This window comes from Oryctolagus cuniculus, chromosome 13 (assembly GCF_051225735.1).
Source record: "Oryctolagus cuniculus isolate XC-2025 breed Fujian yellow rabbit chromosome 13, ASM5122573v1, whole genome shotgun sequence".
In the NCBI taxonomy this organism is placed as follows: domain Eukaryota; kingdom Metazoa; phylum Chordata; class Mammalia; order Lagomorpha; family Leporidae; genus Oryctolagus; species Oryctolagus cuniculus.
The window spans coordinates 108,869,974-108,894,746 of record NC_142879.1 but is presented as its reverse complement, the minus strand read 5'-3'; the positions used below and the strand labels follow the sequence as shown (position 1 = coordinate 108,894,746).

Sequence of the window (24,773 nt, the reverse complement as noted above, 5' to 3'; positions counted from 1 at the left end):
GGCAGCCATTGTGGGGTGAACCAACGGAAGGAAGACCTTTCTCTTTGTATCTCTCTCTCACTGTCCACTCTGCCTGTTAAAAAAAAAAAAAAAAAAAAAAAAAAAAAAAAAAAAAGAATGACTGGAAACTTTTGCAAGGTTTTTCTCCACTGAGGCTGATGGAGGAATCTCAGAACAGACAGCTCCTGACCCATCCAAGGCTGGTGAGAGTGATCCTGTCTGTGGCTGAGGTCAGCTCACAGAGTTGTTCCCTCCCTCTTCTAGTCACCGGGCCCCCAACACCAGGCGGCTGAGCCCAGAATGCAGCTTTCTGAAGCAGAGAGGAGAGGGCACCCACTTAGGTCTCCGTGTTCAACAGGTGCCGTGGAAACGCTGTCGTGAGATCCCGTAAAAGTCGCAGCTGACAGCCCTGCTGCAGCCAAGAGGTTATGATTCCGTGACCACGGAGAAATGTCTTTGTGACAGCTCGCGTTAAGGGGTTTTTGGGTAATTTCACACTTAGCCATGTTTTAAAGTATCATGGGAAAAAGCTATGATTCTTTTTAAAGACATTTATTTATTTTTATTTAAGAGGGAAGGAGAGAGAGGGAGATACTGATTGTTCCCCAAATGGCCTCATTGGTCAGGGTTGGGCCAGGCCGGAGCCAGGAATGCCCATGTGGACGCAGGTGTTCTGTCACTTGGGCCAGTCACCTGCTGCCTTCCCAGGTGCATTAGCCGGAAGCTGGATCAGAAGTGGAGCAGCAGGAATAAACCCAGGAGCACTGATGTGGGATGTGGGAGTCTAACCCTTGGGCCGATGTGTGCCCCTGGTTTTAAACTGAGCAGCCATTTCAATGGTAAGGGTCCAGGTGCTGCCTCTGTCCCGCTGGGCGTCTTGGGGGAACCAGCAATCCCCCACCACACCTTTCCTGAAATGTGCTGGTGGAGCTGGCTAACACATGGGACTCAGCATAGCACCCGCTCACCTTTCCAAGGACAGATGACTTGCAGAGTCGGGCTCTTTCAACAGCACCTAGAATCAACTCAGAGGGCCGTTTTCCTCTATTGTCTGAAGCTATTCTCAGGGCCCCCTCGTCCTGGCCCCAGACTACCCGACGGCTGACTTCTCCGGCCATCGTCACTGGACACCCATGAACCAGGAGGGCCCTTTGCATTGTCCTTGACTTGCTGTGGGTTCAATTGCGGGCGTCGCTCGCTCCTGCCCCATCCGGCCCTCTGCACTGGGAGTGGGGGCTGCCTGTGTTTCAGGGTGTGTTGCCTGGACAGATCTGGATATGGCCTTCTCGTTGCTCCCTCACGAACTCGCTGAGAACCACAGGTGAGCAGATTCAGGCCATTCTCCGTGCAGCGAGGGTCTCTCCACCCGTCTCTGTGTTGCTGGCTGTCCGTGGCTGACCGCAGCCTGGTTTCTGCTGGGAGAATCCTGCTTCCCTCCTGGGTGCCGTCTGCTGAGAATGTTTATCTGGGAGCCCTGCCCCCGGCTCGCTACGGAATGTGAGTTCTCTCCCTGGAATTTGAATTCTGAGCAGAGCGATAAAGAGGTCTGGGATGCGCCTGTGCAGTAGCCCCTGCCCCTCTGCCCCGGGCCAGCCTGCTGCTGCCCCAGCCTTGCTTGGATGACAGTGAGGCCCCTGGGTCCTGCCAATAGTTTTCCTTTGGGGCTACGTGAACCAGAGCTGGTTCTCGGAAGCCCAGGCCCAAAGGGATGGGGCTGAGACACCCGCGCAGGGGCTGCCTGTCTGTCCCATCTGTCCTGTTTGCTGGTTCCTTTTCCTTCTTCCATTGAGCTTGTCTTGAACCTCAGTAATTTTTATTCTTAAGAAAGACTCTTATATTTATTTGAAAGAGAGAGAGAGAGAGCAAGAGAGAGAGAGAGAGTGCTTCCATCTGCTGATTCACTCCCCGAATGGCCACAGCGGTCGGATCTGGACCTGGCTGAAGCCAGGAGCCAGGAGCTCCATCCAGGTTTCCTGTGTGGGTGGCAGGGGCCCGAGCACTTGAGGATCCCTGCTGCCTCCCAGGTGGCACAGCAGCAGGAGGCTGGATCTGAAGTGGAGTAGCTGGGACGTGACTCAGCACTCTGATACCGGATGCAGGTGTCCCGAGGGGCGGCTTAACCCTCTGCGCCACAGCACCGGCCCTACTGACTTTGCTTTCTGCGCAGCTTCCAGCATTGGGTGCTGCTGTCGTGTGTGCATCACAATCGAGTTCTCTCGTGTTTCTCCATCTTCTGCTCCTCCCAGCGTTCCAGCCACAGCGCCTGGATTTTCTTCCCGATCCTGTTCTCACCCTGACCCCCTACCGTTGCACGGGGGCTGTTTCCTTGGCTAAAGTATTCTTTCTTTGCCTTTCACTCAGACGCACTTCTACTTCTACAAAAGTTTGTTCAAACACCGTCTCCACTTAGGCGCCTGCCCTGGTTTGTTTGAGACATGGAGAAAAACCCAGTGTTTTCTGTTCTCTTCTTTGGAATCCCCTGCAGTATCCCGCTTGCCCGTCACCTGAATGCACATCTCTGTTCTCAAGAGACCCGACGCACCCTGAAACAGCGTGACCTCTGTAGGCGCGTGACTCTCCTTTGCAGGACTCCAGCAGTGCAGGGCGATGCTATCATTTGATGGTGCACATCCGACTTCCGGCACCAAAACATCGACTTTGGTCTTGCCAAATCTAGAAAGCATTTTTTCACTCATCTGCACAAGCAGCATTGACCGGGGATCTGTGATGTCTTAGTGTTGGTCGGTACATGAGACACAAAGATTAGCTTCAGGGGGACCCAGTGGAGTGATGCGGCGCCCCAGGTGACCACAGTCCAGGTGTCAGGCGTGGGTGCCGCCCAGCGTGTTTGAGTAGGTCCTGAGAATGCTGCCCCTGTCTCAATACGAGGAGACACAAAGGAGCCTGTTTTGAAGTCACTATTTACAAGAGATAATTTTGTTGGAAAATAATGAAGAGTGTATTTCTGGCATTGCAAATGACCTACTTGGAGACTTTTAGAAGTAGTTTGGAGTCCAGAGAGAGAGAGAGAGAGAGATCTCAGAGGCTCTCCTCTGCTCATTCACTCCTCAGATGTCCATGGTGGCTGGGGCTGGGCGTGCGCTACAGGTGGAAACTGGGAACTCCATCCGGGTCTCCCCTGTGGGTGGCAGGGAGCCCATCACGTGAGCTGTCACTGCTGCCTGCTAGGGTGTGTGTTGGCAGGAAGCTGGAATTGGGAGCCCATCATGTGAACTGTCACTGCTGCCTCCTAGGGTGTGTGCTGGCAGGAAGCTGGAATTGGGAGCCCATCATGTGAGCTGTCACTGCTGCCTGCTAGGGTGTGTGTTGGCAGGAAGCTGGAATCAGGGGCCCCATCACGTGAGCTGTCACTGCTGCCTGCTAGGGTGTGTGCTGGCAGGAAGCTGGAATTGGGAGCCTATCACGTGAGCTGTCACTGCTGCCTCCTAGGGTGTGTGTTGGCAGGAAGCTGGAATCAGGGGCCCCATCACGTGAGCTGTCACTGCTGCCTCCTAGGGTGTGTGCTGGCAGGAAGCTGGAATTGGGAGCTGGACCTGACCATCCAGCCCAGGCTGTCTGATGATGGGACAGGGGTGTCAATCATTGTCTTAATCGCTAGGCCAGACCCCGCCCCTCGCTCCTAACTGGAACTTGAATTTCTCACGGAGGTTGTCTACCTTGTGAGCTTCAGAGGACAGATCTTTAGGGACTCCTTGGATAGGAAAGTCTCCCACCCGAGGTCTAGTTTTCTTGTCATTTTGTCCGATTTTCGTGGTGGAAGAGAACATTTTATCCAAGCACCTCGGGTTTTTGTGTGAGGCCTTCTCTCCGTGGTCATCAGGCAGGAGGGAAGCTGTCGATCTGTGAGCTGTGCTCAGTCCCAGGCAGCTCTCGGCCGCGTATGCAGGGTCTTACGTAGCTGCGACGTTGGTTAGGGCAAGATGCTGCCTGTACTTCCTACAGGAAGCACTTGATGCCCCGTGCAGTGGTTGTGGTGCGGAAGGTCGGGACAGACAGAGTGATGCCTTTGGACTTGGGGTGATGGTAGCAGCCACTTCACCAGGGGGACCTGAGGACTCTGTCTCTCCTTTGGTCCTTGTGTACGAGCACGCCCAGAGCGTCAGGATTCTCCTCGCAGGCTGTGTGTGGTGTCTTTCTCAACAAACGCTCCTCTGATCTATGTGAGTTAAAGAATCCCTATTAGCTAGAGGGATCTCAAAAGGGTCCATGGAAAATGCATATCATGGAAAAGCCGTGTGTGGATTCCAAAACTTTCTGCACCAAAGTATTTATCTTTTTTTCACAAGTCCCGGTGGTTTTAAGGGTAAAGCTTTGTATTTACCGCGTGCTCCCTGGGCTGGGGCAGACTCCATCGGTGGTGAGGGTCCATGCACAGCGGAGGGGGGCCTCACCCAGGGCCTGGTGAGCAGAGCACATGGGGATGGGGGCGGCAAGGGCCTGTGCTTTCTGCTCACTGCCCAGTGGGAGAACTTGAAGATGAAGACACGGAGCACCCTACACCCTTCCTGAGGGGCAGCCCACTGAGGACACGGAGCAGCCTGCACCCTTCCTGAGGGGTAGCCCACTGCTTCCTCTTACAACACAGCAGAAAACCGAATTAAAGACGTTTGAAGAAGAAAGGCCCATTGGTCTCGAGAGAGTCCTCTGCAACCTGGTGAGAAGCCTGCTGGGAGGACAAAAGGTCAACCCTTTGGTGGTTTTAGGGTGAGCCCGGCTCTTGCAAGTTTCGCTCCATGGAGTGTTCTAGAAAAAACGCACAGTTGGGATGGCCAGGGCCTTGGGAAGCTGGTGCAGGCAGCCTTCCGAGTGCATGGGTTCAACATTCAAGGATTCAACCCACCCTAGATCAAAAATGTTTTTAAAAAATTGTACGTGTTGCTGGCGCAGCAGCTCACTAGGCTAATCCTCCACCTTGCGGCGCCGGCACACCGGGTTCTAGTCCCGGTTGGGGCGCCGGATTCTGTCCCGGTTGCCCCTCTTCCAGGCCAGCTCTCTGCTGTGGCCCGGGAAGGCAGTGGAGGATGGCCCAAGTGCTTGGGCCCTGCACCCACATGGGAGACCAGGAGAAGCACCTGGCTCCTGGCTTCGGATCAGTGCAGCGCCAGCCGTAGCGGCCATTTTGGGGGGGTGAACCAATGGAAGGAAGACCTTTCTCTCTGTCTCTCTCTTTCACTGTCTAACTCTGCCTGTCCAAAAAAAAAAAAATTGTACGTGTGCTGAATGTGTGCAGCTGAAACAACCCTCCCCGCCCCAGTGATGCAAGTACAACTGTTTGCATAGCGTTCATGTGGCAGTGGGTGTCACACCCCAGAGTGCCTCATTGTGTGCGGGAGCATGTGTCTACGCTGTGTGCACTCTGAGCCATGTTCTGGAGGGGCCTTCAGCGTCTGCAGCTGCCGAGTCCTCAGGGCGTCCTGGGTCCTGTCTCCATGGGGGCTGAGCGAGGACTGTGTTCGGGAAGAACTTCCCGTGAGGCAGATGGCCCGCGGTCAGGGAGGCTGTGCACAGAACCTGCTGGTTTCGTGTCGTCCGAGAGGTTCCCAGTTGTTTCTCTCTCTCAGCAGGGATGGATTGATTTCCCCCGTCCACACCCTGGTAGGATGCTGGGGGCCTGTGACTCCTGCCCTTGGATCCCTGCCAGGTGGCCGGAGTGCTCTCCAGGAGTAAACGTTTGAGTCGTTATACGATGAGCAGAATTCTGACATGATTTTTTTTAAAGGCTATGATTATCTTAGTTTTTTTTTTTGTTATGTTTTGCAGTTCTGTCCAAACAATAATAAAAAAGCAATTAGAACTATAAAACCATGGAAACTCTCACACCGTGAAGAGGTCATTAGACTTGGCAAGAATTGCTCTGTTCAGAATTTTGGTCCCATTCCTTGGTCCTTGGATTGCATTTTAAGAAAACAGTGATTACATACATTTGAACAAAATAAACGATGCCTGGCTCAGCCTTCACTTGCATTTCTTTGGGGAAAAGGCAGAAACCTTGTGAACTGAAGACGGAGAAGCAAGCTTAATTCGTAATCACTCTTGAACGTTCTGAATCCAGCTTTTAATCAGCAGAAGTGGGGGATCCAAATCTCTGGGTGAGTGGGCTGGAACGTGCGCAGCTGTAGGAGACCCTCTCAGGTCACAGAGTCCAGTTAGATGTGGCATCGGTGAAAAACAAGTCACAACGAGGCTCGTGGCTGCACAGCTGCACGACATGGCCACAGCCGTGTTCGGGCGGACCCGGGCTCCGTTCTTCACACTCAGGGATCTGGAGTGTTTCCCACAAACCAGCCCCACCTAAGTGCTTCCCTCTGTCACCGAGCACAGGGAAACTTCTGGCCTGCCTGTGCCACGAGGCCAGGTGGGCATCAGGGTGGACAGCCAGGTTGTTCCCAGAGGCCACACGTGTGCTGGAGACCGTGGACCGCAGGGATGTGGCCCTCCAGAGTCGAATGCATTCACCTCCTTCAGAATCCAGGAATGGCCACAGCCCCTGCAACTCTCTCGGCTCCATGTTGCGTGCGACCCGGGGGAAGCTGGTGCTGAACTGAACATACCTCACTTGTGACCTTCAGCACAGCGATTGAGATGCCTCCTGGGACGCTCGCACCCCGTATAGGAGAGCTGGGTTCCAGTCTCAGCTCCACTCCTGATTCCAGCTCCCTGCTCACGTGCACCCTGGGAGGCAGCAGGTGAGGGCTCCAGTGCTTGGGCCCCTGCACCATGTGGGAGGCCCTGATGGGCTCCTGGCTTTGGCTTGGCTTAGCCTGGGCTGTTGTGGACATTTGGGGAGTGAACCTGCTGATAGAAGATCTCATCTCTCTGCCTCTCTTTCAAGTAAATAGAAATTGAAGAGAGAAAACGTGGGCGATTAGTAGACTAGAGACACAGCTGGAAGTCTGTCTCTCAGCTGTCCTGCTTCACGCCCTTCAGATCCTTCACGCAGACCCTCTCCCAGCAGCGGCTTCCCTGTTAGGACTCGGGGTTCAATGCACCCCGGCTTGCTCTTCCTCCCTGGCGGCTTGTGCTGCTTCAAGTGGGAAATCGAGGGGAAGAAGGGACGGTACCGCTGTCACTCACCCTCCAGTTCTCACGGAAATCAACAGCGTATCTGGAAAGTGGTTCTCTTGGATTCTTCCCTGGGCACGAGGGTGGCGGTTTGAGGCAGCAGAGCAGGTCGGGTCTGGAAAGCTCCCTCCTGGGTGCAGATCTGCGGCCACTCTTCCCTGGCCCTCTCTCGGCCCCTTCTCAGTCCCTCGGGACCAACAGGTCCCCGTGCGACCCAGTTTCCCCAGCCCTGGAGACTGCCAGCGGCTGAGTCTGCGCCGTTGACCTTGAGCGTGGATTTCAGTTGCTTCTGCTTCTTGCAGAGAAGGGAGGGGCCAAGGCCACAGTGCTGAGGCCCCCGCTCTGGCTCAGGACTCAGGGCCTCCTGTGTTTGCCGAAGTTCCCGGAAGTCTGTGGCGTTTACTTAGTGCTGTGCGATTAGCACACGCCCTGGGTCTGCCTTCCAGTGACCGCCGGACCGCCGGGTCCCGTGGCTGCCGAGAGGCCCTCTGAGGCAGGTGGCAGTGGGGACCTGGTCCAGCAGCTTGTGACATTTTAACTAGGCCTGGCCCAATTAACCTCTGACCTTGCTGCAGTCCATCAGGAAGTGGACTTTTGTACTCAGCGCCAACAGGAGGTTGGTGGCTGTGACTGCTCACGGGCAGCGTTAGGTCGAGCAGCAGGAAATGTGCGAGCGCTAATCCGTGGAAGGAAAACAAACCTCTGACTTACCTGCGGTTTTACTGGAATTGCCCCCAAGTCCGTAAGACGCGGGGTCTGCTTGCTCAAGTCAGGCGACTCCGCGGCTGCCACCATGGGCCTTCTCGTCCACGGCGAAGTCGTCTGGGGCCTTTCTCAGGAGGGCTTGGAGATCCCACCCCCCCCCCCCCAGCTTCCTGTGTGTCCATTTCCTGCTCCCTGCCAGTGAGGACCCTGGGAGGCAGCAGGGGTGGCTCAATACAAGGGTCCGCACTGCCCATGTGGGAGCAGGGATTGGGCTCCTGACTCCCCTGCCCCTGCAGCGTTGTGGGCCCCTGGGGAGTGAGCTGGAGTGGGGGCTGTGTGTCTGTCTGTCTGCTTCCTAACCCGGAGGCGACTTGAAGAAGCACAGAAGCTTTGCACGGTAGATGTAGGTCCGATGGGAAAGCAAAGCTGTCTGTTCGCAGAAGGGCCTTACCAGGGAGGTGGCTGCGGTCCTAGGCCCGTGGAGGAGTTCTGCCCCTGCCCGGCTGTGTGCTGCCGGGTGACGGCTTTCCTTTCCCTGACCTGGGCTCTCAGCTGCCCAGGACGAGGAGGAGGAATGCCGCCGCCGGTGCAGCACCGGCACACGACGCACCCAGAGCGTCCAGGATGGACTCTGGGGGGCAGTGAGGCAGTCCCAGGGTCCACGTCAGCTCCCTGAGCCGAGAGACTCCCCTCCCCACCCAGGCTTGCCTTGAGGAGCCTGCAGCCCGCTGGCCTGGCTGTCACCAGGCTGTCCCTGTGTACCCCACCCTTTCCTCCCTCCTCCTGGTACCCCCTCCACACACACACACACACACACACACACACCCCAGGCCAGCACTCATGGGGTCACATTCCTGGCAAGCTCTGGCTCTCAGCTGGTTGTCAGCTAAGGTGCTGGCTGATAACAAAGCCATAACTGATAAGACTTAATACCTTCAAGTGGTATTTTAAAAGGGCAGGAAGCCCCCAAGAGCTAAGGAAGTAGTGGAGTAGTGACAGCGTTACCTCTGTGTGTTGGGGCCAGGAGCCTCGGCTGTCCCTGGGATAAGCCCTGCAGTGGCTGGGACCCCGAAGGACTCCGGACGACAGTTTCTTGCCCCTCAGACCCAAACTGATCACACTTTGGAAGTCACAGAAATCCCCGCTTTTCTAGTTGCGGTGTAATCTGTGTTGCTCTCAGCCTAGGGAGCCCCAGGACCAGCATAATGAAAATAACATTAATTAAGGTGTTAAAATATTTATAGGCCGCGTTCCCCGTGAGTGCCTGAGAGACCGCCAGCCCCAAGGCCGGGACTAGGAAGTGTCACAAAGAGGCAGATGCAAAACAAGAAAGACCCACGGAAGAAACTGCTTACCAAGGGTTTCTCACCCAAGACGCTGCGTGGAGAGACTGGCAGCGCCAGCAGGCGGAGGTCAGGGTCTCCTCCCTCCGCTGGACTCCGTCTGGCTCTCCCGGCGAGTGGCGCGTGGTAGACCCAGCCGCGATGGCGTGCTGCCGCCTGCTGCAATGCTAACTGTAACCGTCTTCAGGCGATTGGCCCATGGTGTCGTAGGCTCCGCTGTGAGTCCTGTGTTATGTCAAAGCACTTATTTTTGTCATGCTCTTAAGGTTGCAACTGACAGCATTGTGTGTCTGAAAGGCAGAGAGACGGGAGCTCCCATCTGATGGTTCACTCCCCAGATGCCTGCAACAGCCCCGGCTGGGCAGGACCTTGAGCCGCCGCCTGCTGCTTCCCGGGGGTGCATCCTCAGGAAGCTGCAGCCAGGAGCCCACAGCGCCCAGAACCCCGGCACTCCACTTGGAAAGGCGGGCGTCCCAAGGGGTGTCCCCGCTGCTGCTCCAGTGCCCACGCCAGTGTTTTTTAAGATATAGTTTGTTTTAGAGCAGTCTCAGTTTGCGAGCAGAACCAGAGGGAGGTTCACAGATTTCCCAGATGCCTCCTTTCCCCATCCGGGCCCAGCTGGTGTGTCAGCCCCTCATCGGGAGCGGTGCCTTTGTTATAGTGGTGAACCCACATTGATGCCGTGGAGCCACCCGACGTCTGTCATCCACCTCTTGCTTCAGGGCTCTCCTTGATTCTGATGCCTACGTCTGTCGTTTGAGTATTTTCGCTGCCCTGGGTATCCCCTGTGCTGCACCTGTTTATCCTCCCTGTAGCTCCCAAGCCCAGACCTTCTTGCTGTCTTCATATTTGTGCATTTCCAGAAGTCCAATGGCTGCCCTCCTACAGTGGAAGCTTTTCCACATCGGCTTATTCATGTAGTAATACACATTCTTTTTTTTTTTTTTTTTAATTTGACAGGTAGAGTTATAGACAGAGAGAGACAGAGAGAAAGGTCTTCCGTCCCTTGGTTCACTCCCCAAATGGCTGCTACAGCTGGCGCTGCGCCGATTCAAAGCCAGGAGCCAGGTGCTTCTTCCTGGTCTCCCATGCGGGTGCAGGACCCAGGCACCTGGGCCATCCTCTACTGCCTTCCTGGGCCACAGCAGAGAGCTGGACTGTAAGAGGAGCAACCAGGACTAGAGCCCGGCACCCATATGGGATGCAGGCACTGCAGGTGGAGGATTAACCAAGTGAGCCACGGCGCCAGCCCCCAGTAATATGCATTCTAAGTTTCCCATGTCTTTTTTTTTTTTTTTTTTTTTTGACAGGCAGAGTGGACAGTGAGAGAGAGAGACAGAGAGAAAGGTCTTCCTTTGCCGTTGGTTCACCCTCCAATGGCTGCCGCTGCAGCCGGCGCACCACGCTGATCCGATGGCAGGATCCAGGTGCTTTTCCTGGTCTCCCATGGGGTGCAGGGCCCAAGCACCTGGGCCATCCTCCATTGCACTCCCTGGCCATAGCAGAGAGCTGGCCTGGAAGAGGGGCAACCGGGACAGAATCCGGCGCCCCGACCGGGACTAGAACCCGGTGTGCCGGCGCCGCAAGGTGGAGGATTAGCCTATTGAGCCACGGCGCCGGCCTTTTTTTTTTTTTTTTTAAGATTTATTTATTTATTTGAAAGAGTTACACAGAGAGAGGAGAGGCAGAGAGAGAGAGAGAGAGAGGGAGGTCTTCCATCCAATGGTTCACTCCCCAATTGGCTGCAATGGCCGGAGCTGCGCCAATCTGCAGCCAGGAGCCAGGAGCTTCCTCCGGGTCTCCCACATGGGTGCAAGGGCCCAAGGACTTGGGCCGTTTTCCACTGCTTCCCCAGGCCACGGTAGAGAGATGGATTATTTCCATGCTTTGCTTTTCTTTTCTTTTCTTTTCTTTTCTTTTCTTTTCTTTTCTTTTCTTTTCTTTTCTTTTCTTTTCTTTTTTTGACAGGCAGAGTGGATAGTGAGAGAGACAGAGAGAAAGGTCTTCCTTTTGCTGTTGGTTCACCCTCCAATGGTCGCCACGGCTGGTGCGCTGTGGCCGGTGCACCGCGCTGATCCGAAGCCAGGAGCCAGGTGCTTCTCCTGGTCTCCCATGGGGTGCAGGGCCTAAGCACTTGGGCCATCCTCCACTGCCTTCCCCGGGCCACAGCAGAGAGCTGGCCTGGAAGAGGGGCAACCGGGACAGAATCCGGTGCCCCGACTGGGACTAGAACCTGGTGTGCTGGTGCTGCAAGGTGGAGGATTAGCCTATTGAGCCGCGGCGCTGGCCTCCATGTCTTTCTAATGGCTTGAGAGCTTGTCTGTTTTCAGTGCTGAATGCTACTCCGCTGTCCATTTGTGCCGTGGTTTCCCTGTCCATTCACCTGCAGGAGGATGTCTCGTTGCTATGAGTTTGAGCAGTGATGAACAAAGCTTCTATAAACAGCCAGGTGCAGGTTCTAATGCAGACACAAGTTTTATTTTTCTGTTTTAAAGATTTATTTATGTTTTTGAAAAGTGGGAGGTGGAAGAAGAGTGAGAGAGAGACAGAGACATCTTATACCTGCTAGTTCTCTCCCCAAATGCCTACAACAGCTGGGGCTGGGCCAGGCTGAAGCCAGGAGCCAGGAGCTCCATCTGGGTCTCCCATGTGGGTGGCAAGAACTCGCGTACTGGAGCCATGATCTGCCGCTTCCCATGTGTGACCCAAAATAAAGGTGACACAAATCTTCTCCCCCAGTAGAAGGATACTCTCTGTGTCCTCAGGGATTTTCCAAGAGCCTGCATGCCCCCCCCCCCCCCCCCGACAGCAGAGGCGCTTTAGGGAACGCTGTGGGATGAAGACACCACCAGCCGCTTCCAAACAGGGCGAGGGCAGTCATTGATCTGGCAACCACGTGTTGAGCTCCTCTGAGGTGTGTTGCACACGCCCAGGCTTCATGGGTGAGCACGTGCTCACAGGCAGGAGCTGAGTGGTGGAGGCTGGGGCAGCTCTGTGCCTGGTTGGGGAGGTCCAGGAAGAGTTCAGTGGGAGAGGAGGGGAGAACAAAGATTGAGCTCCATGCAGAGAAAGGAGTGTGGTGAGCGCCAGTGCCGCTGGCACGTGGGGCGGAGCAGGTGCAGAGCCCTGGAGACACCGTGCAGAGACTCGGGGATGGCACCCTCTCCAGTCCAACAGGGAGAGAGGGGCTCAGGAACTTCGTTGAAGGGGAAGTTGGGAGTCCAAGTCCACTGTGCTGATCGCCACACAGCAAGTGGTCAGGAGTGCAGGCCGCAGTGTGGCTGTCTGGACGTGACTCTGGCTCTGCTGCTCATCTGCTTGGACCTCGATTTCCTGGTCTGTGGAACACCTTGTGTGGATTTCATCAACGAGCAGACGTCGAGAGGTTAGAATAGCACGTGCTGCGGAAGCATAGCATTTCCTGTCATCATCATCATCATCTTCGTCATCATCTAGTCATCTTCATTTTTCACCATCATCTTCATCATCATCGCAGTCACCATCGCTACCACCATCATCATCATCCGTTGTCGTCCCCCTGGGTAAACAAGCGTTGGAGTCGGCAGACTCAGTTTCAGAGGGCAATGTGTTATTTATGTATTTACTCATTAAAGATCTATTTGTTTATCTGAAAGAGTTACACGGAGAGAGAATTTTCTGTTTGTTGGTTCACTCCCCAGATGGATACAAGGGCCAGAACTAGGCCAGGCTGAAGCCAAGAGCCAGGAGCTTCATCTGGTCTCCCACGTGGGTGCAGGGACCCAAGCACTTGGGCCATTCTCTGCTGCTTTTCTTGGCTATTAGCAGGGAGCTGGATCTGAAGTGGAGCAGCGGGACTGTGCCCGTAGGGGATGCCGTCATCTGAGGTGGAGGCTTTACCCGCTACGCCACAATGCCAGCCCCACGTAAGTCATTTAATCTGCGGCCCACCCCTGGAGATCAAGACATGAGAATTTGAAATGAGGCAGCTTCCGCTTCCTGCCAAGCCACCCACAGTTGGCGGAGGCTGGATTCAGGCTGCAGGGCGTCTGTGTGTGAGCTCCGTGCCGCTTCCCAGCTGAGATGTGTCTGATGGGCTGTGGCTAGGACAGACTCCGTGTGCGGTCAGCTGGAAGGAGCGGCTGTGGCTGTGGGCGTGCTCACGGAAGTGTGTGTTCCCTGGAGGGGAGCAGCTCGAGCCGCAGGCGTGTCTTTCCTCCGAGAGCTTCCGAATCCCCAGGTAGTGAGCAGATAGTTTCCTTGGAAGGACATCTGCTTGTGTGGAAGGAGCTGGAGTCTGTCAGGCACAGAGGGCGTGTTCCGAGCTGCCCTGTGGGCCGAGCATAGCCCTGGAAGTGAAACATCAGTTGGTAGAAAGCACCTGCTGTGAAAATTCTGCAAATGGGTTTTAAAAATCTTTGCACCAAAGTCAATTTCTTTTTTTAAAAATTTATTTGTTTTTAGTTATTTGAAAGGCAGAGAAACACAGAGAGAGCATCAGAAGTAAAGATAGAAAGAGAGATAGACAAAGAGATCTTCATATGCTGGTTCCCTCTCCAGATGCCCTCAACAGCTCAGGTTGGGCCAGGCTGAAACTGGGAGCCAGTAACTCCATCTGGGTCTCCCATGTGGGTGGCAGAGACCCAAGTACTGTGTCCTCATGTGCTGCCTCCCAGTGTGTGCATTAGCAGGGAGCTGGGATCAGAAGCAGAGCTGGGATTTGAACTCCGATGTTGTTGATGCAGGATGTGGGCGTCCCAAGCAGTGTCTTAAACACCACCCCAATCACCTGCTCCTGGACTCATCATTTACTTGCATCGCACGGACCACTCGAGTCCCACCGTGTGGGTGTGAACGTGGTGCGGCCAACAGTGACTGACAGTGGAAAGACAGATGTGTGTATGGGGGGCGAGGCGGGGTGGGGTTGAATACGCCAAATCTCCTGCGTCTTAGAGACTCCAGAGGTGAGCCGAGCTGCTCTGTAGCGGCTTACCCTCCGCCCAGACTGCAGCCTGAGGCAAAGTGTGGCACCACGTCAGAGGGGGGCGGCACCTCGGGCTGGGGGGGGGGGGCAGAGAGAAAACCCCGCCAGGGAGGAGGCCTCTGAAGGAGCCAAGGCCTCAACACCAGCAGGAGTCTCGAGGACTCAGTTCCCCACCAGCTCCTGTCACGTGCTGGGCGGAAGCTGGGCTGCCAGTGCCCCCTGCCTCCCCGATGGAGTCCAGGGGCCCCGCCTCCCAAGGTCCCTGAGGCCGCAGGGGGAGCTGGGGACCAGCACTGGCCGCTGAGGTGTTTGCCCCATGGCAGGGTCGCTGCCTCCTCATAGAGTCCAGGGGCCCCACCTCCCAAGGTCCCGAGGCCGCAGTGGGAGCTGGGGACCAGCACTGGCTACTGCCTCCCCGATGGAGTCCAGGGGCCCCACCTCCCAAGGTCCCGAGGCCGCAGTGGGAGCTGGGGACCAGCACTGGCTACTGCCTCCCCGATGGAGTCCAGGGGCCCCACCTCCCAAGGTCCCGAGGCCGCAGGGGGAGCTGGGGACCAGCACTGACCGCTGAGGGTTTACTCCACAGCAGGGAGACACTTCCCACGGCAGTTCTGTGAGTGATTTCATAGGGGCGACTTGGGTTATGGGAAGATAATTGGATGGACAAGCAGGAGATGAGCTCTGGTTTTGCTGCTTGGGGGAGGCCCTTCAGGGCAGGTGTGTTAGGGGCTGGCAGGGAGGCCCTCCGTCCAGTGAGCTCCCACCTGGGCTCCTCCTGGGGCACTGGACACTGTGGGGGCCACTCTCCCAGCTCTCCATCTTCAGTCCAGTTACCCTAGTGTGCATGTTACGGTTTACATTTTGCACAGCAGCAGCGGTGAGTTTTAAAAAAATTTTTGTTAATTAAAATTAAAAAAAAAAAAACCAAAAACTTCTCTCTTCCGCTGTTTTTCCCAGACCATTAGCAGGGAGCTGGGATACAAACGGGTGCCCATATGGGACACTGGGGTTCCAGGTGGTGGCTCTGTGCGCCACGCCACAACGCTGGCCCCAGCACCCTTGCTTTGAACAGCTTCTTACTTAGATGACGTCATGGCTTTCCACAGCTGGTCTCATAGCAGCAGTGGGAAGAGTCTGGAATATGCTGGGAAGCCTCACAGCGTCAAGAGGCATGCTCCTGAGAAGCTGGTGCTCCGTGGGGGCTTTCCCTGGGGAGGTGGGAGATGTGCAGCTGTGTCTGGAGGCTTCCCGGGCAATGTCACCCTTGGGCCCTGCTGGGACAGAAGGAGGAGGGGCAGACAGAGGCTAGACTATCATGACAAAAAGAGCAAAGGCCTGGAAGCCAGGTGGGCTGGCTGCGAGTGGACGCAGAGGTAGACCCACCTGCCCAGGGCAGGGTCCACTGGGGTGGCGCCCCCTGGAGGAGGCTGCCAGTCCTGCACCAGGAAGCAGACGCCTTCAAGCATCACAGGCGCATCTAGAGGCCGGAAGCTGCTGGTGACCCGCAGTCCCACGGCAGTTGCTGACCCATCGGAGGCATTTGGCAAGTGTTTGTTGACTACAGGAATGATTGGATGGCCGCCCCCATTAAAACTTTGTCCCCTCTGGTCTTGGGTCTCCCCACGCCCCATATTTCCCTCGTTGACTCCGGATCTGAGTTCCCCCCATTACCCGGCCCCTTTCTGACTGTGACTCAGTCTCCAGTTGCCGCTGTCTGGAGCTCTCCAGCTAAGGCCAGGCTTGTTCTGACCCCTACCTGCCTGCAGACCCCAGCACCTCGCATCCCTCCCTTAGAGCCGCCTCCATCAGCTCCCGCGACAGCTCTCCTTACTGCTCGTCCGTTCCACATCTCCTTAGAAACAGTTGTGTAAAAGCCACATCTCTCTGGGACTGTTCCAAACGCCTGTTGCTCCATGCTAATGTTAGATACAAGACGGTTTTGGGGAAAGGGGTCTGGGGCGGCCACTTGCAATACAATACAGACCTCGAGTCCTCCAGCGGGATCATGCGTCTGATGAATCAGGCCCTGTGCATCTCTTATCTCCTCACCACAGAGTGAGCATCAGCCCCAGTGGGGGTCCTAAGACCCCCGCCTGCAACCCACAAAGTGTTCCTGGCAGCAGCTGGCAACTCCCAAGGGGTGTGTCTTCCTGTGTGACTGACAAGAGCAGAGAGAGAGAGAGAGAGAGACACACATGCAGGAGCACGGGCCTTCCTCCCCCTTGGCTTGAAGTCAGACTGAAACGCAAATACATTACATGCAAGAGGTAATGAGGTGAAACGCTGCTACCCAGCAGTGCCGAGGCCTGGATTTGTTTCCAAAATTTGCATCAGACTCAGGCTGGAAGAACGAGACAGGATTGGCAGGTTCTGATGGTGCAGCCGGTGTGCTGCCAGGAGGGAGCTGGGCCAGACCTGAGAGAGGTCCCCGCAGGTGGGCAGTGGCTGAGGGAACACTGAGAAGTGCAAGGACTCCGAGACCAAAGGCTTCCTCGTTTGGACCTTGTGCTCGGGGCCGGCGTTGTCGTCCGCAGTGCCAGCATCCCATGTCCGAGCTGGCTCAGGTTCTGGCTCTCCCTGCCAATGCACCTGAGGATACACAGAAGGTGGCCCAAGTGCCTGGTCCCCTGCCACGCATGCGGGAGACCCGGGTGCCGCCCTGGCTGTTGCGGCCATTGGGGAGTGAACCAGCAGATGGAGCGTTTCTCAGTCTCTCCTCCTCTCTGTCGCTTTGCCTTCCAAATAAACAAAATGCTCTTTAAAAGAAAATGTACTTGAACCAACTCCAGGTGGAGATTACTAGTCTTACCTGGGTGAGCGTGAATGAAGTCATCTGTGTTTGCAGGAGAGGAAGTGAGGCACCAAGCCATTGTTTGCACCCAGTTTTCCTCATGCCAGTGGGGAGGTTGTGGCTGGGGGTGTGGCGGCGGAGATCCTGATTGCACAAGTATCAATAAACGCTCAATAAAAACTACATTTTAACTGTTCAGAGAGCCGTGGTGCTGAGTGAGGTTTGGAAAGCACAGTGTTAGGGGTCATCAGGTTGCTAAGGGAGGAAGGAGCTCACTGCACCTGCCCCGGAAACCTGGGCGCCTGGGTGTGACTCACGGGGTGCACCTGCTGTGGCTCCCGCTGCTCGCTGGGAAGGTGCCGTACGCAGTCAGCCTGGGCTGTAGCACAGCGGGTCGGCGTCCTCCATCCTCCACCAGCTCTCGGATTTCTCACCTGAACAGAGCTAACACTGCAGAGCAAGCAGGCAAGCACCCTCCCCTGCAAGTCTGAATCATTGTGTGTAGAATGGCTGAACCAGGCGTGGTGCACCCACCTCATCTGCACTGACAGTTTCTAAAAAAGATTTATTTGTTTATTTGAAAGGCAGAGTTACAGTGAGGCACGGAGAGACAGAGAGAGAGATCTCCATCTGCTGGTTCACTCCCCCAGGTGGCCAGAACGGCAAGGGCCGGGCCAGGCTGAAGCCAGGAGCCAGGAGCTTCCTCCGGGTCTCCCACATGGGCGCAGGGGCCCAAGCACTTGGGCCATCGTCCACTGCTTTCCCAGGAGCATTAGCAGGGAGCTGGATCGGAAGCGTAGCAGCCAGGACGTGGGATGCTGGCCCTGCAGCTGGGGGCGCTACCTGTTACCTCTTCCAGCAGGTTCCTCTGGGGAACTTTTCACTATGCAGTGCGTGCTTTGGCTTCACAGGACCTGTGTGTGCCTGTGTGCATGCGTGCGTGCGTGTGTGTGTCAGTGCATGAGTACGCGTAGGGCACAGCTGCACGCGTGCCTGCCATCACGTCTGTTTCCACGGACGCTCTTGGCACTGGGGTCACGGTGGGCCCGCTGAAGGCGCCCCCCAGACCCCGTGCCTTGAAAGGACCCCTTTGATTCTTTGCACACAGCCCAGAAAGAAGGAGGTTTTTGGGAAAACAATCACTTGAAGAACGTGGATAAAGTTAATCCTTAACTTGAGACCATTAAAGCCAGGAAGTGGAGGTGAATACAAGATCTCGTTGGCCGTTGCTCTGCATTCAGACTCGTAATTACTTCCCTTCCTCCCCTCCCACAGCGGCCCTGCCGGTGGGGGCAGAGTGAGAACACGGAGCCCGTGTCTGCTTTGCCAGCAGGTTTCTCTGGGTGGCGAATTCAGATCACTTTTCTTTGCAGAGTTTGGTCTCCTCTCCTGCTAGATTTTTCTCTCGCTCCTTCACCTTCCAGGCATCTTTGCAGATCTGCCTCTCCGAGGAGACCCAGGCTTGGTGTTCCTCTCCTGAGCAAATCCTGAGCGTCACCAAATCGCTCCTCCCGTTGTCCCCAGGTGAGCCAGCGTTCACGGCAGAGCGGCCACTGGGCGCGCGCGTGGTCGTGCATGCTCAGGGCCTCGGCCGTGACTGGTTGCCTGTTCCCTGGTAATTCATAGCTTCGTCTGTCCGCCCGTGAAGTGTGCACAATAGCACACTGTCCCTGGCTGTGCTCAGGTTTCCTGGGAACAGGGCTCTGGATTTCTGCCCTCCCAGGCTGAGTGGAGTCGGCACGCACGCCTGCTCTCCCAGCGCTGCGAGCCGGGGGCGGGCCCTGCCTCGCTCACGCTTGTCCTTCTCCCTGGGAACATCACTGCTGTCAGTGTCTTTACCAACAGGGAGGGTGGCAGCCTGCGGGCAGGGAGCGAGGTCTCACATGCCAGATTGCTCGGCACACTGGCCAAGGCTCCAACCACAGCCTCCCTTCATGGCTGCTCCCCTGCCCCGTCACTGGCCCTGCACTGCCTCCCCCGCCCTGTCCACGGCCGGGCTCTGTTGGGGTGCTGCTGTTCCTGCTGCCCTCCCCTGGTCCCCGTTCCTCTCCCGTCTGTCCTTGTCTCTCCACTCCATCAGCAAAACCGTTCCTGACTCACCTCCTCAGACCTCTGCTGCTGTTTTGGGAAGGTGGCCTTTTATCTCCTAGATGCTTGCTGATGTGAGCCCAGCGATGGGATAGGGGGGTGACTCTGGTCCTTTTTGTCCCCAGAACCCCTGGGTTCGAATGCCATGACTCACCCCCCACTGCCCACCCAGGATGGCAGGGACTGTGACCCAGCGCGTTCCAGGCTTACTGCTGGTCTTCTCCAAACAGCCAGTGCTGTCACTGTTGGGACCCGAATAGGAGACTCCTTTAAAAAGCTGGTGGAAAACGGGATTAAATGATAAGTTAAAGTCAACTCCGTGGTGACATCCATGACAGGAGGTCTTCAAGAAGTGGAAGCAAAATATGTGTTGTAATAAAACTATGCTGGATTTCCCAATTAAAATATTTCTTGTTATTTATTTGAAAGGCAGAGCAAGAGAGAGTGAGAGAGACAGACCTTCCATCCACTGGCGTACTCTTCGCATGCCCACAGCAGGGGCTGGCCCAGGCCAAAGCCAGGCGCCTGGAACTCCATCTGGGTCTCCCATGTGGGTGCAGGGACCCAAGCACTTGGGCCATCTTCCGCTGCTTTTTCCCAGGCCATTAGCAGGGAGCTGGCGTTGAAGGCAGTGGCTTTACCCACCATGCCACAATGCCGACCCCAATAACCTTATCTTTTAATCTTTCTTTTCCAGCAACTTTTTGGTGCACCATGGGATCTAAGTATACAGACTGGTCTTGGGTCCCTCTTTGAGACCCCACTGTACTCCCTCATGCAACCCCACACTCCACAGATGCTACGAAGATCCCCCTCACACTTGGAGAGCCCGTCTCCAGCCACAGCCTCCCTTCGCGGCTGCTCTCCCGCCCTGTCACTGGCCCTGCACTGCCTCCTCCGCCCTGTCCGTGGTCACACACTGCTTCCCCCGCCCTGTCCATGGCCGGGCTCTGTCGGGGTGCTGCTGTTCCTGCTGCCCTCCCCTGGTCCCCGTTCCTCTCCCGTCTGTCCTTGTCTCTCTACTCCATCACCAAAACCGTTCCTGACTCACGTCCTCAGACCCTCTTTGCCAAAGCCCAACACCAGTTACATCCCCAATTTTCACCTCTCTCTGCCTGCACCAGGGCGTGAGTAGCAGCCAAAGCCCTGCGCCCGCCTTGGGCCCTGCCTGGCCCATCCATCGCTGACACTCGGCCTTGGACCTCCAGAGGGCTTGGGGCAGCCGGACTGCTCTTCTGGGGCTCACTCAGTCCCCCTGGCCCTGTGCATGCGTGGCCCTTCCTCCATTCTACTGCTGAGCCTGCTTCTCATTAAGCCCAGAGAGCAAAGGGGATCAGCAGGAACCTTCCCTGGGCTCTCCTCGCCTCGTCTGCCCCAGTCTCCCTGTGGACCAGCACCCCATGCCATTCGGTTGTGAGAATAGAACTGGCGGGAGGCAGCAGGGTGCCCGAGGAGTGAGGTGGGACCAGGGGATGGGTGCCAAGAATCAGTAAGGGTGGCTCTCGCCGCCCGTGTCTTCTGCCTAGAGACCCCTCCATCCGCCTGGGTCCTGCCTTGCAGAGTGGGAGGACTGAGCAGTTACCCGAACCCGGGAGGCAGCCAAAGGAGGGGAGGTGAGCCAGTGCTGAGAGGGAGCTGAGCCTGAGATGAGCGAGGATGACATGTAGGGGCTGGTGTTTGGCACAGCAGTGAAACCCTGCTTGGGATGCCCACATCTCAAATTGGGCTGCCCAGGTTTGCATCTTGGCTCTGCTTGGATTCCAGCTCCCTGCTAATGCGCACGCTGGGGGCAGCTAGCGATGGCTCAAGTGCTTGGGCCCTTGCCATCCATGTGGGAGACCCCGATGGTGTTCCTGGCTCCTGGCCTTGACTTGGCCCAGCCCTGGCTGCTACAGCCATTTAGGGAGTAAATCACTGGACGGAAGAGCTTTCTCTCTCTCTCCCTCCCACTCTCTCTCACTGTAGCTTTCCAAGAAATAAATAAATATCTAAAAGAGTGTTAATTTAAAAAAATAACGAAGAAACAAAAATAAGATAACAGCCACTTCAATGGCGTTTTGCAGTGAGGTACTCAGCTCAGTGGAACCCTAGGGATTAGCAATGCTGTGTGAGCGTGATCCTGCATGTTCCGCCGTGGCTTTCAAGGAAAAACTTCCAATCCAAGGATGCTAACCCACGAAAACGATGGCTTTACCTGGCTCCTGGCTTCAGATCGGCAGCGCCGGCCGTAGTGGCCATCTGGGGGGTAAGCCAACAGAAGGAAGACCTTTCTCTCTCTCTATCTCTCACTGTCTAACTCTGCCTGTCAAAAAAAAAAAAAAAAAGATGGCTTTTAGAAATTGTAGAATACAGACAGTGTTCAATCGGCAGCGTTCAATGACAATGCCAGGGGTGTAGCCAGTGACGTTTTGCATCACATCCACGGATGAACAGAAACAAGAAGCCACCGTGTGGACGTGTGAGTGTGCAGGTGGACTTGGGCGAAAGCAGCTGTTTCCTTGTTCCAGGCAGTGGCCACGACCCGGGCTTGCTGTGCTTACGGTTCTTCTCTTTGCTGCGTGCCTGGTCTCCTTGTGCAGCCAGTTGCGTGTCCCAGCCCTGCTGCACGCTGTGTCCTCGCTGCAGGGAGGGGCTGGCGAGTGCAGCGTGCACAGCAGAGCCTGAGCTCGGGTGAAGTCCGGGGAAGGCTTGCTCTCTGAATCCCGTCCATCTCTCTGCCACCTGAGCCCAGAATGAGCCTCCTCATGCTCAAGTCTTACAAAAATTGAATCTAGCAGCTGCTATCAATAATTCAACTTACTCTAGCTAGGACTTGCCAGGATAAAGATGTTACACACTCAGAGCCGTAACAGGGACGGTGCAGCAGCTGCCAGCTGCAGGTTTGCGTCTCTACTGGTTTCTGGCTTGTGGCTGCATCCTGGGATGGCACTGAGCCCCTGGCACAGGACACAGCCATCAGAGCCAGGGAGACCAGGGCAGTGGCTTGTCTTAGCTGGATCCCTGCACGGGTAGGTCCCAGGGCGCTCCAGTCCGTGTTTCAGTCCATTCCTGCGCAGTCTGAGTAACTGCACAGTCATCATTAGCATTAGGAAAGGCACGGGCACCCCAGCGGGAAAACGCAGCCCCCCACCAGGGGAGCCTGGCAGGTGCACCTCCTGGGTTTCCCATTTCGGCTGTGCTGCAGTTGAGCATGGCACGAGCACCCTGCAGAGCGGGCCGGTTGGGTCTCAAGCCGCCCACTCCTGTGGCAGTGCTTAGTCGTGATCTTGGCGCAGGATAAAGTCGTTGTGCAGGCTCCCATCTGTCCAACCACCGCCGGCACACGAGAATCCATGTGAATTTCATAGAAGTGGAGAGTAAATGAGGAACAGTTGCCTTGGAAACGCCCATCACCGGAGAGGAGCGTGGCCTGTGTGGCCGTTGAGCGTGAGGAGGGTGCTCCACGCGAGTGTGGGAGGGCGGCTCTGGCTCCGCAGTGGAGCAGGAATCCTGAGCGCAGGCAGGGCAGGTGCAGGTGAAAGGACACAGCCCCAGGTGACCCCGGGGCCAGTGCGGCTCCGGAAGGTGGACACCGTGGCAGTGGACACCCAGTGTGAGTGTGCGGACGGGGCAGAAGCTGCCCGAGGGGGAAGAATTTGATGGAAGGAAAGACAGAGCAAGGGGTGAGCACAGGAGTGGAGCAGGTGTGGAATGGGCATGGGGACAGAGGCGGGAACAGCCTGTCAGCGACAGGAGGGCTGACAGTTCAGGGGTTCCGAGCAGGTGCCCTCCGTGTTGTCTGGAGCCTGCTGCACGGGGCACCTGCCTGCTGCTGACGCTCCGGCTAGAAACCCGGCTTTGCCAGGAGCCCCTGTCTTCCAGCAAGAGGCTGTGACGTCAGGCCTGGGAGGATACAGGAGGAATAATGACGCTCTGGGAGGGGCCTTGGTCACGACACTGTGTAGGCCCCGTGGACACAGAGGCCGCGTGGCGACGGATCCCCGCAGGTCAACTAAGGCTTCTCTCTCCTCTGCTCCCGATCCTTCTGCCACGGGGCCTCCAAACAGCCCACCCCGACGAGGGCCAGCGCCGTGGCGCAGCGGTGGAAGCCACACCGCCTGTGATGCCGACATCCCATATGGGTGCCAGTTCACGTCCTGGCTGCCCCACTTCCCATCCAGCTCCCCGCTCGTGGCCTGGGAGGCAGCGAGTGGTGACCCAAATGTTTGGACCCCTGCCACCGACGCGGGGGACGCGGATTGGGTTCTGGGATCCTGGCTCGGCCTCCTTTGCTGTTGGGAGTATCTCTCATTCCCTCTGTCTGTCTGTCTGTATCCGTCTGTCTGTCTCTCAGACACAGGGGCCTGGGGTGGGAGAGGCTGGCTCTGACGCCCCCGAGCTGCAGCGGTCACCACCGCTGCTCTTTCTGCAAAGCCTCCTGTGGGGGCCGGGGTGGGGGGTGATCTTCAAGCCCCTCGCCCCTGACAGGGGGCGTGGCCATTGTTGTGCAGAGGAGTCCTGAGAGGCCCAGAGAGTCCTGAAAGTCCTCCAGGCTTGCAGAAGTCCGGAGGCAAGATTGGAACACAGGTCTGTCTCGTTCTGCTCACACTGCTGGGCGGGACGTAGTTTTAGCAGCTTGAGCCCCGTGGTGGGTGCTTGGCCTTGGGACGCCCTCATCCTGTCTCAGAGCCCCTAGATTTGAGTCCCCCCAGCTCTGCCTCCAACCCAGCGTCCTGCTTGCGGGCACGCGGGGAGGCAGCAGCGTCTCCAGTGCCTGGGTGCCTGCCACCCACGTGGAAGACCTGGCAGGAGCTCCTGGCTCTTGGCTTGGACATGGCTTGTAGGGGGCATTTGGGGAGTGAACCAGTGAATGGGAGATCTCTCTGCCTGTTAAAATAAATAAATACGTTAATTTTAAGCCTTTGTTTTCCGAGACTTTGGTCCTATGGGGGTGGGTCCTGGCTGTCTCCCTCACCCGGGGGCCCCCTCACCCCAGTCTCTCATTTTTTGCCGCTCCCTCATCACTTGTCCTGGAGCCTAAGCAGCAGCACACGGTCCCTCCCGGTCCCCGGACCTGCAGCTGCACCTCGTCGTGAGGGGCTCCCAGGGCCCTGACTGTAGGGGTAGACGTGGGCGGAGGCTCCTGTCTCTGCCCCCGCTCCTGCACGGCTGGCTGCCGGCCTCTCTGTGCCTGGGTGATGGTGTGTGCTTCCCTGCTGTCACTCGGCACTTTCCTGAGAGATGATGGAGATGTCTCAGAGCTGCCAAAGACGCTGGCTCCGGGGACAGAGGGTGGCGGGAAGCCTCCGGGGACAGAGGGTGGCGGGAAGCCGGAGGCTCTGGGAGGAGCTTGCGCCCCCCCCCCCCCCCCCCATCAGTGGGTGATGCCTCTGCAAGGTGTTTGGAGCGTGAAAAAGAAACACTTTTCTTTAAAACTAGATCATTTTACTTTTTTTTTTTTTTTTTTTTTTTGCTTAAAAGGCAGAAAGAGAGCGAGCTTGCTGGCTTGCACCTGCCAAATACCCCAAAGAGCTAGGGGCTGGCCAGGCTGAAGCTGGGAGCCGGGAAGGCAGTCCAGGTCTCCCACGTGGGTGGCAGGGACCCAGTTGTTGGAGCCATCAGCCCTGCCTCCCTGGTGCCCGTGAACAGGAAGCTGGATGGGATGTGGAGCCAGGACTCGAGCCCAGGCATTCTGATACGGGTTGTAGCATCTCCGGCGGCAGCTGAACCACTGCGCCACACACCTGTCCCACTCTGAGTGTTTTTAAGGTGTGTTTTTTTTTTTTAAATATTTATGTATTTATTTGAAAGCATTATACAG

At 56.6% G+C, this 24,773-nt stretch overlaps 1 long non-coding RNA gene across 3 annotated transcripts in view; it reads left to right on the top strand.

Annotated features, from left to right (window-relative positions):
* Positions 1-24,773, top strand: part of LOC127487554 (uncharacterized) — a 127,003-nt gene that overhangs the window by 55,086 nt on the left and 47,144 nt on the right. For 2 of the 3 annotated variants that reach the window (XR_016219927.1, XR_016219926.1), the window contains one exon: positions 5,782-6,644. The exons of the other annotated variant lie outside the window; for it this stretch is intronic. This is a non-coding gene — a long non-coding RNA (uncharacterized LOC127487554). Of the gene's footprint in view, positions 1-5,781; positions 6,645-24,773 lie in introns of those variants that run through there. 3 annotated transcript variants of the gene reach the window in all.